The following is a 13,183-nucleotide window of genomic DNA, read 5'->3' on the forward strand; positions in this document are numbered from 1 at the left end:
CCCTAAGCTATTGCAGTCTCCACTAAAATGGAAGTTTTCCTCTTCTCTAATCTGTCCTACTCATTGTTGCAAGACTAAGAATAGAAAAGCAGAATTGTCATCATCTCTTACCCAACACCATCTTATAGAATAAAATTAAACTCCACAACATGTCAACTTATTCCCCTTTTCCACTTCTCTCAAATCTTGGACAGCCTTTGAAAGCCATCTTAGCAAATTTTACTACATGATGTGTTGCACATAAAAGAAGGACCCTCAGATATAGTCTTAGCTTTCATCTTTTCTACCACCCATTTCATCTCTGTCTTTCACCAAATTCACATTTTTCTTTCCTGTCCCAGAATAAGTCCCTACTTCTTTCACAGGTTTTAATCCGTGTCATTGGGTCTGCTTTCTCTGGAATAGTGTTTAATTAATTATCATCTCTGAGACTTAAATTTTTTTCCTCTTTTTCTACTGGCTCATTCCATTGAACATGTTTATATATGAATTCTTTCCCATCCTTGAAAAAAAAACAGCAACACAGTTTCCCTTACCCTTTCTTCTTCACATCTGCTATTTTTCCTTCCATTCACCTTCATATTACTTAAAAAAGCCTCCACTCACAGCTTCATCTTTCCCACTTACTATTGGCTGATTGACTTATCCTACCTGGGCTCAGATTCCCCACCATAATCATCTATTTACAGTATCCCTAATGTATCATGAATGATCTCTTTAAAGTTTTTAATTACTCCATCAGTCATGGTCACAGTAGGAAACAGCACATTGAAAGGGTTTAATTTTAGTGAACTCAAATAACCCCGTGGGGAGGTGAAGGGAGCTAATCATAGGTGGTGAGGTCTCCAGGAGCTAGCCAGAGCAGGAAAGTAAGGCCTGGAGCAGTAAATGAGGAGAGGAGTATTATCAGAAACAAACAAGAGCTGTAACAATCTGATATGAGCTGTGGCCTTAGTAGAGCAAAACCAGCCTCTGCCAAAACCAATGGCCAGCACGGAGGGAGCAGAGAAGAAATTTCTTACTTTGCTCTTCTTTTACCCTTTGATGTCCTGCTGGTGTCTTCCATTGTTTAACCCAAACTCAGCAGAAGGCAAGAAAGCCCAGATAATGCAATTTGTAGAGGTCAGTTTTCTAAGGGATAGAGAGCAGGGCAAAGAAGGGTGGATAAACGATGTGAGGGATGTGAGGCACGAACAGAATAAGCAGTATAGTTATTATCTGACATAATATTTAGGAAGATTTTTCTGCTCACTTCTTAAAGTTTTTCCATGCTCTGAGATCTGTAATGCTGTCTCCTGGTTTCTTTCAATAATACATTCATTTAAAAGACTATTGTGGGGCTTCCCTGGTGGCACAGTGGCTAAGAATCTGCCTGCCAATGCAGGGGACATGGGTTCGAGCCCTGGTCTGGGAAGATCCCACATGCTACGGAGCAACTAAGCCCATGCGCCACAACTGCTGAGCCTGTGCTCTAGAGCCCACGAGCCACAACTACTGAGCCCACGTGCCACAACTACTGAAGCCCACGCACCTAGAGCCTGTGCTCTGCAACAAGAGAAGCCACGGCAATGAGAAGCCTGTGCACTGCAATGAAGAGTAACCCCTGCTCACCGCAACTAGAGAAAGCCCACACACAGCAACGAAGACCCAGCGCAGCCAAAAATAAATAAATAAATAAATAAATAAATAAATAAATAAATAAATAAATTTATTTTTTAAAAAAAGACTGTTGTGCACCCACTATGTTGAGAGCACTGTCCTAGACACGAGATTCAGTGGTGAAAAGATAGGCACTGTCCCTTCTTTCAGGGACCTTTAGTTCTAACAGTTTCTTTTTCATACATTCTACCAGCTTTTCCCTTATCCTCCTCATTTAATATCAACGTTCCTCAAAATTCTCTCCTTGAATCTTCTCTCTCTCTCTCTTATTACCCCAGGGCTTTGGTTCTCACATACATGCAAGGACTTCCAAATCAATACTCTAAACTTAGACTGTTTGGCTTCTTAGCAAAGGATTCAAGGCCCTCAATATACTGGCCTCAACATTGTTACTTCTATTTTCTTACTTTTTCTTGTATTCTCTATGCTCCTCCCACCTATACAGGATCCATCTCAGCATTTTTGTTTTGCTTTGTTTTAATCTGCTTTGTTCACTGATGTCTCTGAAGTGTCTATAATAGTATCTGATACACAGTAGGCACTCAATAAATAAATATTTATTGAGTAATAACTGAATTGCTTACATGAAGTCCCTAAACATAAGAACTTGCTTATTTCTGCACCTTTGCTCACATAACTTTTCTTGAATCATCTCCACCATCTGTAATCCAATCTACTTTCAAGTCCCAACTCAAATATCATTTCCCCTATGAGCCCTCTTAGATACTGTCTAATCAGAATTAATCCATTCAACAGTACTGCCAGTGTACCGTGTTAATATTTCTTCTTCAGCACCAATCTTATGCCATATATTTTAGTTAAATTTATATATTTCTTTTCTCCAGCTTTTTGAGGCAAATAAAAATTATGTATATTTAAAGTATACAATGTGATGTTTTGATATATGTATACATTGTAAAATGAACACCATAATCAAGTTAATATATGCATCACTTCACATAGTTATGATTTATTTATGGTGAGAACACTTAAGATCAACTCTTAGCAAATTTCAAGTATACAATATAATATTTTCTATATTCACCATGCTGTACATTAGACCTCCAGAATTTACTCATTCTGTGTAACTGAACTTTTGTACTCTTTGATCCATGGATGTATATATTTCTTATCTCTTCTCACAACACCACTAAAGTTACCTAGGCTATTTATTCATTGCTATTTCTCCCTCACCTCTCCACAGAGCTTGCCAAAGTGCTTTGTTAAATTTAAGAAGACAAGCATTAAGTCATTGCCCAAATAATCAAATTTGCCTCTCTCCGTCACTTAATATTAATATGTATAAAAAGTCCAGGTCCCTCCTTTGCAGGAAAGTGAGGACATAGTGCATCTTTCATTTTGTGGTTCCTGAGAGTCACCAGAATGTGTAGTTGAAAAGCCAATGTCAGATAGCACTAATGGGACGCCCCTCCAGGCTCTGCAATGGATGAGTCCTCATTTAGAATGGCCTTCTGAATCTTCAACACTGTGATGCCACACTAGCCTATCTGTGCTGTAAAATTTATATGACCCAGCTCTAGTAAACTCAATTATATTGATAGGAAGCCACATTGATCCAACTCAATATCATTATGAAAACTGTCTTTTACAGGAAAAAATTATCTATGAGTAGATATATACAGAAATCCAGAATAAATTTCTGATGAATTTATAAGTATTAAAAATGATCCTCTAAGTCTATATGGAGATATTTGAGGTTTGTTTGTAATAATTCAGCTGGCCCTATTTTTGAATCTATTTATCATACCCTAAGAGTTAGAGATCAACAGCCAAATCCAGGTTGGGCTTTAGCAATCCCAAACTGGCTTCCTTCTTTATTCCTCCACTAACATGTGGTGAGAATCACGCTTCTACTTCTCTCTATGTTGTTTGGTCTTGGCTCCTGATCTACAATGGGTGACCATAAAGACTAGAACACACATGTAGCTATAAGAAACTTCTGCATGCAAACTAATTCCTCTGACTTCAAGAATATGAAAATGCCCCACCTGCCTCAGCTTGCAATAAACTAGAAATGAGGAGAACTGTAGCCTCCCAAGGACAACTGTAAACTTCCAATTAAAAAACTTGATTGATGAAGAAACAAAGATAGCGTGACTTGACACTGGCCAGCTGCCCAAACTCATTTACTTTTGTTCCTAGGCATGCAGCTAGAGCACATCTTTTAGCCTCCCATCAAATCTATGTCTTATGATTGGCTTTTAACCAGTGGAATCTGAGTGGAAGTGATATATACTACCTCAATGTCCAGCCATAAAAATTTCCTGTGCTTCAACCTCCATGATTTTTCCCTTTCAAAGTGTGTTGCAGATAAACATGGTAACTTGGAAGCTACATGATGAAGATGGCATAGCCTGAAGGCAAAAGGATCCTGGATCCTTGAATCACAACTTGGAAAAGGACAGGCCAGTGTTTAGGGACACCTCTTTTAGAATTTATGTGGTAAGTTTCCATCACTTTTGGGGTTATAAAGACTCATGTTATCTTAACTAAAAAGAGGGAAGGTCAAGGGAAGTGTTAAGAAATAGAAGAGTAGAATAAATGGTATAAAAATTATAATACAGGGTGATATACATTAAATCTTATTCTGCATTAGTTGACATAGTTGGAGTATCTGCTCATGCTATCTTCCTCCAAAAAGCAAGACAACCTACTGGTTAAAAATACTGTAAGTTGATTTTTTTTTATTAATTTGCTTTAGGCTTTGTCACTTATGGCCAGCAAAGTGAGAAGGACAATTCAACAAACTAAACACACATTCATGAGTCTAAGACTAAGCAATTAATCTAATACGTACCTAGGAAAGAAATACTCCTTTAAAGAAAATGATTTCCTGAAATGAATTGTTGTCTCCACTAGTTCCAACCTTTTTCATTATTGCGGAAAGCAGTTTAACTCCTTAGAGTCCCACTGACTCAAGCATCTCCATTCCAGGAAAGATATTTGTTCTTTGTTTGCTTAAGTAAATCTCTTTTGGGAAAGTTATCCTAGGCCAAAGGGATGTGCTGCCTCAAACTTTATGTCAAACCTCTACTTTCCAGAAAGCAGAAAAATAGTTAAAACTTTTAGGTAACAGATTTTTTTTCAGACTCTATGCAGAAAGGATTCCAAAACATTTATCACTGGATCCGAGTTGCATACTGTACACAGCATTCCTTTAGTCTTATTATTTTTTCAAGGATGATAAGATCTAAGTTTGGACACGACACCCATCCAAGTTTTCATTGTTTCCTTCACAAAGGTTCTAGAGTTTACTACTGCCAAAAATTGGCAGAGAGATATTCTGGTTACACCAGAACATGTGAGATAAAAGTGGGAACCTTACAAAGTATTTTAGGTGAAATCTACTGAACTCAATATTATCCATGAGATAAAATATAAAAATCAATATGGATTATTGGCCGAGAATTTTTGTCTTGCCTTCTGGAAGAGTAGGTGTATTTGCTGAGTTATGCTGAGTAGCCTGGCATGTACAATACTGGTTTATAATCCTTCCAGTATCAGAATCAATTCCAGGCCGCTGGACAAAGCTACTAGCCAAGGTTTTTCACATGAACAATTCCCAAGTGTGCTATATGTAGCATGGCCAAGAAAATGTGGTGACCGCTTTCTGGAGGATCAGCATAATTTCTCCATGAAAGGCCTTCTTTATTATCAAATAACTCATAGTCATTAGTTTTGAGTAGATTGAATTTATTTACTGACTCCCTTCTCTGTACCTAACTGAAGATACAGACCAATCTGGTAACAGACCTAGATTTGTACCAAGATACATATTAATGAAGAGAGGAAAGAGGCTGAAATGCTCACAAAGTCCCAAGTGCTATTCTCAGTGTTTAACCCTTATATCAATTAATTTAAACACTAAGAAATATGCCAGAGTTACATACATAATGATTTAGAGTTTGGGCCTGGCCTTAGAAAAGATGCCAAAGCAAGATGCCAAAGCAAGTGATTAGTATTATCACTTACTTTTACTCAGTGCTTACTTTGACCAGGCACTGGACTAAGTGTACTACTTATTTCATTTATCTCTTTCAACAAACTTTTGGGATAAATATGAGTTTGTTTCTATTTTTAGTTGCTTGTCCAAGATTACATAACTTCTGTGTGGAAGGTCTTAAAATTCAGCCTGCCTTGAGGTCTCAAAATAGAGTGAGATTCAGCGACTATTTGATATTCTAGGAAATATCTTCATATTGGCAAATTCAAAGCTTTGGAAACAGTGGGAAATCAAGTGGATTAACTACATCTGCTTGACTTTTATAAAAGATAAATATGTCCAGAACTAAATAGCCCAAGAAATTTTGATGCTTTTGGTTTGTTTTTATTATAAAAAGTTTCACTTACACATACGTAGATAATATTTAATGCCCACCATAATGGCAAAACTTAATGTCTGATAACACTAAATGACGGTGAAGATGTGGGGAAGTGGGAACTCCAGCACATAGCTGTAGGACTCTAATTTGGTACAACCACTTTGTGGAGCAATTGCAACACTTAAGTTAAACATGTCAATACTCAGCAAGTCTACTTCTTGAAGTCTATTCTAGAGAAGATCTCACACATGTGTGCAAGGAGACATGCTCAAGGATGATTGTTATAACTCTGAGATCAACAGTGAAAACAACCTAATTGTTCTGCATTAGGGAAATGTGAGCTATGAAACTCACTTATAGTATTAAATTTAAAAATTCAAGTCACAATAAGAGTTTTACATTTACATAGAATGATATGCTCATGCAAAATTTTATACATGGGAAAACACTAGGATATCTTTTTAAACATGCAGGGACATATAGTTTACAGATACAAATGCCTATGACTTACATGTATCTTAAACATACAGGAATGATAAATGTCAAGTGTAAAATAATGGTTACCTTTGGGGGAAGAGGGGTGTTCTTCCCCCAGGAAAGCCACCAGTGCAGCTGAGAGCCTGGTGCCGTTGGAACTGGATCATCTGAGATAAGCCCAACTCTGTCTCTTACAAGCTGTGTGACCTTGGACAGGGGCCCTAACTTTACAGAATCTTAGTTTCCTTGTCTGTAAATGAAGCAAAGAATATTTGCCTATTCTGAACATTTCTCATAAATGTATACAAACATTACATGGGGTCTTTGCTCATTGGTTTCTTTCACCTAACATAATGTTTTCAAGTTTCATCAATGTTGTAGCAGTATCAGTGCTTCATTCATTTTTAATGCTGAATAATATTCCATTGTATGGATATACCACATTTTGTTTATCCATTCATCAGTGATGGATATTTATGTTCTTTCCATTCTTCAGCTATTATAAATCATACTACTATAAACATTCATATATGAGTTTTTGTGTGTACATAAGTTTTATTTCTCTTGGGTGTATACCTAGTGAAATTGCTGGGTCAAATGGTAAATCTTTATTTAACATTTTGAGGAATTATTTTCCAAAGTGGTTGCACCACTTTACATTCTTACCAGTAAGGTATGAGTGTTCTAATATCTCCACATCCTTACCAACAATTGTGATTACTGCTATTATAAATGGCATTATCTTATTAATTTTATTTTCATATTCTTCATTGCCAGTGTGTAGAAATAAAATTTTCACATATTAATCTTTATTCTGCCACATTGTTGAACTGATTTATTGGCTCAAAGTTTTATTGTGTCATCTGCAAATACAGATAGTTCCAGTTCTTTCTTTTCAATCTGGATGCCTTTTATTTCTTTTTCTTGCCTGATTGCCTTGGCTAGAACTTCTATTTTAATGTTGAATAGAAATATTGAGAGAAGATATCCTCTTCCTGTTTCTGATCAAAGGGGGAAAGTATTCATTCTTTCCTATGAAGTATGATGTTAGCTGTGATTTCTCTGTAGATACCAAAATAATAAAAGAAAAAACAAATGTTAAATATTTGAGGTCCATTTCGAAAACTTAAATTTCATTTTCCTATTTAAGTTCTCCTTATCAACATTGAAATCATAGAACATAAGTTGCTTCAAGCTAGGAAGGAAACTAAAGTTACCATTTAGCTTTTGCAAAATATCACCTTATAATAGGCAAAGTCATCACCAAATCTGTATGAGTAAAGCTATTATCAACACAACTTTTGTAAAAGGAGGCTGAGTAGAAAATTCTTTGTTTAGATGTTTTTGTCCTTCCCTAAAACCCTCAAGGTAAAAACAAAAGAGATTCCTGAACTATTTTCTAGACCTAAGATTTAACCTTTGCCATATTCTACAATGTTTTGTAGTGCCTTTAAGCTTGAAATGATTTTTTAAAATCTATTTAAGGCACAAAATGCTAGTTGGTTCTTATTCACTGTCTCATTTGAATTTGTGGGAATAAAATGGTTTTCAATGATAATCACAATGCTTAAGTTTTGCATGTGGACTAATTTTTTGTCTCATTTTTAGTGACTTATGCCCTAAGATAAAATAAAAATGCTGTGATAAAAACAAACTTCATTTAAAAGAAGAAGGAAAAATTATCTTAATAAAATAGCATTGATAAAAGAGAACTAAAGGATTCCTTCTTACCTTACTCTCCCATTCACCTTGGCACACCCTTGCCAAAACCATACTCTGCAGAAGTCTGAGCCCAGTGTCAAGGTCTCAAGCCTCAGATATTCAGACCTTAAACTGAAAACTCAGCACACCCAGGGAGCTCAGACCTTCAGACCTGAGATCATCGGGAGAATGGAGAATGGAACGATCTGTAAAGACAGCATGGACTAGGGCAGAAAAGGGTGGAATTGAAACTGTGTAACTCAGATAGGGACTTGAACCCACGGGCCGAGACTCGAACCAAGCCAAAACCCAGATTAGGACTTGAACCCATGGTCTTTTAACTGAGATCACACACCTGGTCTCAGGACTTAATGAAGCTCAGGTTCTTGATGTCCTATCACAGAAAGAATACAGTAAGAGACAAAGTGATAGGTAAAAAGTGGATTTATTTTATTTTGTTTTTTTACGCAGCAGGTTTTTATTAGTTGTCCATTTTATACATATTAGTGTATATATGTCATTCCCAATCTCCCAGTTCATCCCCCAACCACCCCACCCCGCTTTTCCCCCTTGGTGTCCACACGTTTGTTCTCTATATCTGTGTCTCTATTTCTGCCTTGCAAACCAGTTCATCTGTACCATTTTTCTAGATTCCACATATATGCGTTAATACACGATATTTGTTTTTCTCTTTCTGGCTTACTTCCCTCTGTATGACAGTCTCTAGGTCCATCCATGTCTCTACAAATGATCCAGTTTCGTTCCTTTTTATGGCTGAGTAATATTCCGTTCTATGTAAGTACCACATCTTCTTTATCCATTCATCTGTTGATGGGCATTTAGGTTGCTTCCATGACCTGGCTATTGTAAATAGTGCTGCAATGAACACTGGGATGCATGTGTCCTTTTGAATTATGGTTTTCTCTAGGTATATGCCCAGTAGTGAGATTGCTGGGTCATATGGTAATTCTATTTTTAGCTTTTTAAGGAACCTCCATACTGTTCTCCATAGTGGCTGTATCAATTTACATTCCCCCCAACAGTGCAGGAGGGTTCCCTTTTCTCCACACCTTCTCCAGCATTTGTTGTTTGTGGATTTTCTGATGATGCCCATTCTAACTGGTGTGAGGTGATACCTCATTGCAGTTTTGATTTGCATTTCTCTAATAATTAGTGATGTTGAGCAGCTTTGCATGTGCCTCTTGGCCATCTGTATGTCTTCTTTGGAGAAATGTCTATTAGGCCTTCTGCCCATTTTTTGATTGGTTTTTTTTCTTCTTTAATACTGAGCCGCATGAGCAGTTTATATATTTTGGAGATGAATCCTTTGTCCGTTAAATCATTTGCAAATATTTTCTCCCATTCTGAGGGTTGTCTTTTCATCTTGTTTACAGTTTCCTTTGCCGTACAAAAGCTTTTAAGTTTCATTAGGTCCCATTTGTTTATTTTTGTTTAATTTCTATTTCTCTAGGAGGTAGGTCAAAAAAGATCTCACTGTGATTTATGTCAAAGGGTGTTCTTCTAATGTTTTCCTCTAAGAGTTTTATAGTGTCTGGTCTTACATTTAGGTCTTTAATCCATTTTGAGTTTATTTTTGTGCATGGTGTTCGGGAGTGTTCTAACTGCATTCTTTTCCATGTAGCTGTCCAGTTTTCTCAGCACCACTTATTGAAGAGACTGCCTTTTCTCCATTGTATATCCTTGACTCCTTAGTCATAGATTAGTTGACCATAGGTGCGTGGGTTTACCTCTGGGCTTTCTATCCTGTTCCATTGATCTATATTTCTGTTTTTGTGCCAGTACCATGTTGTCTTGATTACTGTAGCTTTGTAGTATAGTCTGAAGTCAGGGAGTCTGATTCCTCCAGCTCCGTTTTTCTTTCTCAAGATTGCTTTGGCTATTCGGGGTCTTTTGGGTTTCCATACAAATTGTGAAATTTTTTGTTTTAGTTCTGTGAAAAATGCCAATGGTAGTTTGATAGGGATTGCATTGAATCTGTAGATTGCTTTGGGTGGTATAGTCATTTTCACAATATTGATTCTTCCAATCCAAGAACATGGTATATCTCTCCATATGTTTGTGTCATCTTTGATTTCTTTCATCAGTGTCTTATAGTTTTCTGAGTACAGGGCTTTTACCTCCTTAGGTAGGTATATTCCTAGGTATTTTATTCTTTTTGTTGCAATGGTGAATGGGATTGTTTCCTTAATTTCTCTTTCTGATCTTTTGTTGTTACTGTATAGGAATGCAAGAGACTTCTGTACATTAATTTTTTATCCTGCAACTTTACCAAATTCATTGATTAGCTCTAGAAGTTTTCTGGTAGCATCTTTAGGATTATCTGTGTATAGTATCATGTCATCTGAAAAGAGTGACAGTTTTACTTCTTCTTTTCTGATTGGGATTCCTTTTATTTCTTTTTCTTCTCTGATTGCCGTGGCTAGGACTTCCAAAACTATGTTGAATAATAGAGGCAAAAGTGGACATCCTTGTTTTGTTCCTGATCTTAGAGGAAATAGTTTCAGTTTTTCACCATTGAGAATGATGTTTGCTGTGGGTTTGTTGTATATAGCCTTTATTATGTTGAGGTAGGTTCCCTCTATGCCCACTTTCTGGAGAGGTTTTATCATAAATGGGTGTTGAATTTTGTCAATAGCTTTTTCGGCATCTATTGAGATGATCATATGATTTTATTCTTCAATTTATTAATATGGTATATCACATTGATTGATTTGTGTATATTGAAGAATCCTTGCATCCCTGGGATAAATCCCACTTGATCATGGTGTATGATCCTTTTAACGTGCTGTTGGATTCTGTTTGCTAGTATTTTGTTGAGGATTTTTGCATCTATATTCATCAGTGATATTGGTCTGTAATTTTCTTTTTTTTAGTATCATTGTCTGGTTTTGGTATCACGGTGATGGCGGCCTCTTAGAATGAGTTTGGGAGTGTTCCTTCCTCTGCGATTTTTTGGAAGAGGTTGAGAAGGATGGGTGTTAGCTCTTCTCTAAATGTTTGACAGAATTCTCCTGTGAAGCCATCTGGTCCTGGACTTTTGTTTATTGGAAGATTTTTAATCACAGTTTCAATTTCATTACTTGTGATTGGTCTGTTCATAATTTCTATTTCTTCCTGGTTCAGTCTTAGAAAGTTATGACTTTCTAAGAATTTCTTGATTTCTTCCAGCTTGTCCATTTTATTGGCATAGAGTTGCTTGTAGTAGTCTCTTATGATTCTTTGTATTTCTGCGGTGTCTGTTGTAACTTCTCCTTTTTCATTTCTAATTTTATTGATTTGAGTCCCCTCCCTTTTTTTCTTGATGAGTCTGGCTAAAGGTTTATCAATTTTGTTTATCTTCTCAAAAAACAAACATTTAGTTTTATTGATCTTTGCTATTGTTTTCTTTGTTTCTATTTCATTTATTTCTGCCCTGATCTTTATGCTTTCTTTCCTTCTAGTAACTTTGGGTTTTGTTTGTTCTTCTTTCTCTAGTTGCTTTAGGTGTAAGGTTAGATTGTTTATTTGAGATTTTTCTTGTTTCTTGAAGTAGGATTGTATTGCTATAAACTTCCCTCTTAGAACTTCTTTTGCTGCATCCCATAGGTTTTGGATCATAGTGTTTTCATTGTCGTTTGTCTCTAGGTATTTTTTCATTTCCTCTTTGATTTCTTCAGTGATCTCTTGGTTATTTAGTAACATACTATTTAGCCTTCATGTGTTTGTGTTTTTTACTTTTTTTCCCTGTAATTGATTTCTAATCTCATAGCGTTGTGGTCGGAAAAGATGCTTGTTATGATTTCAATTTTCTTAAATTTACTGAGGCTTGATTTGTGACCCAAGATGGGATCTATCCTGAGAATGTTCCGTGTGCACTTGAGAAGAAAGTGTAATCTGCTGTTTGCGAATGGAATGTCCTATAAATATAATTAAATCTATCTGGTCTATTGTGTCACTTAAAGCTTGTTTTTCCTTATTACTTTTCTGTCTGGGTGATCTGCCCATTGGTGTAAGTGAGGTGTTAAAGTCCCCTACTATTATTGTGTTACTGTTGATTTCCTCTTTTATAACTGTTAACAATTGCTTTATGTATTGAGGTGCTCCTATGTTGAGTGCATATATATTTACAGTTGTTATATCTTCTTCTTGGATTGATCCCTTATGTAGTGTCCTTCTTTGTGTCTTGTAATGGTCTTTATTTTAAAGTCTATTTTATCTGATATGAGTATAGCTACTCCAGCTTTCTTTAGATTTCCATTTGCATGGAATATCTTTTTCCATCCCTTCTCTTTCAGTCTGTATGTGTCCCTAAGTCTGAAGTGGGTCTCTTGTAGGTAGCATATATATGGGTCTTGTTTTTTTATCCATTCAGCAAGCCTGTGTCTTTTGGTTGGACCATTTAATCCATTCACATTTAAGATAATTATGGATATGTGTATTCCTATTACCATTTTCTTAATTTTTTTTGGTTTGTTTTTGCAGGTCCTTTTCTTCTCTTGTGTTTCCCACTTAGAGAAGTTCCTTTACCATTTGTTGCAGAGCTGGTTTTGTGGTGGTGAATTCTCTTAGCATTTGCTTGTCTGTAAAACTTTTGATTTCTCTGTCGAATCTGAATGAGATCCTTGTTGGGGAGAGTAATCTTGGTTGTAGGTTTTTCCTTTTCATCATTTTAAATATATCATGTCACTCCCTTCTGGCTAGTAGAGTTTCTGCTGAGAAATCAGCTGTTAACCTTATGGGAGTTCCCTTGTATGTTATTTGTCATTTTTCCCTTGTTGTTTTTAATAATTTTTCTTTGTCTTTAATTTTTGTCAATTTGATTACTATGTGTCTCGGCGTGTTTCTCCTTGGGTTTATCCTGTATGGGACTCTCTGCGCTTCCTGGACTTGGGTGGCTATTTCCTTTCCCATGTTAGGGAAGTTTTCGACTATAATCTCTTCAAATATTTTCTCGGGTCCTTTCTCTCTCTCTTCTCCTTCTGGCATGCCTATAGTGCGAATGT

The 13,183-nt window shown here is 36.3% G+C and overlaps 1 long non-coding RNA gene across 3 annotated transcripts in view; it reads left to right on the forward strand.

Annotated features, from left to right (window-relative positions):
- The window catches only part of LOC132373280 (uncharacterized), a 205,689-nt gene that overhangs the window by 169,528 nt on the left and 22,978 nt on the right, over nucleotides 1–13,183 (forward strand). For 2 of the 3 annotated variants that reach the window (XR_009505397.1, XR_009505399.1), the window contains one exon: nucleotides 1,385–1,653. This is a non-coding gene — a long non-coding RNA (uncharacterized LOC132373280). Of the gene's footprint in view, nucleotides 1–1,384; nucleotides 1,654–3,980; nucleotides 4,123–13,183 lie in introns of those variants that run through there. The other variant, XR_009505398.1, reaches the window with a different exon arrangement.

Source organism: Balaenoptera ricei, chromosome 1 (genome assembly GCF_028023285.1).
Source record: "Balaenoptera ricei isolate mBalRic1 chromosome 1, mBalRic1.hap2, whole genome shotgun sequence".
In the NCBI taxonomy this organism is placed as follows: Eukaryota; Metazoa; Chordata; class Mammalia; order Artiodactyla; family Balaenopteridae; genus Balaenoptera; species Balaenoptera ricei.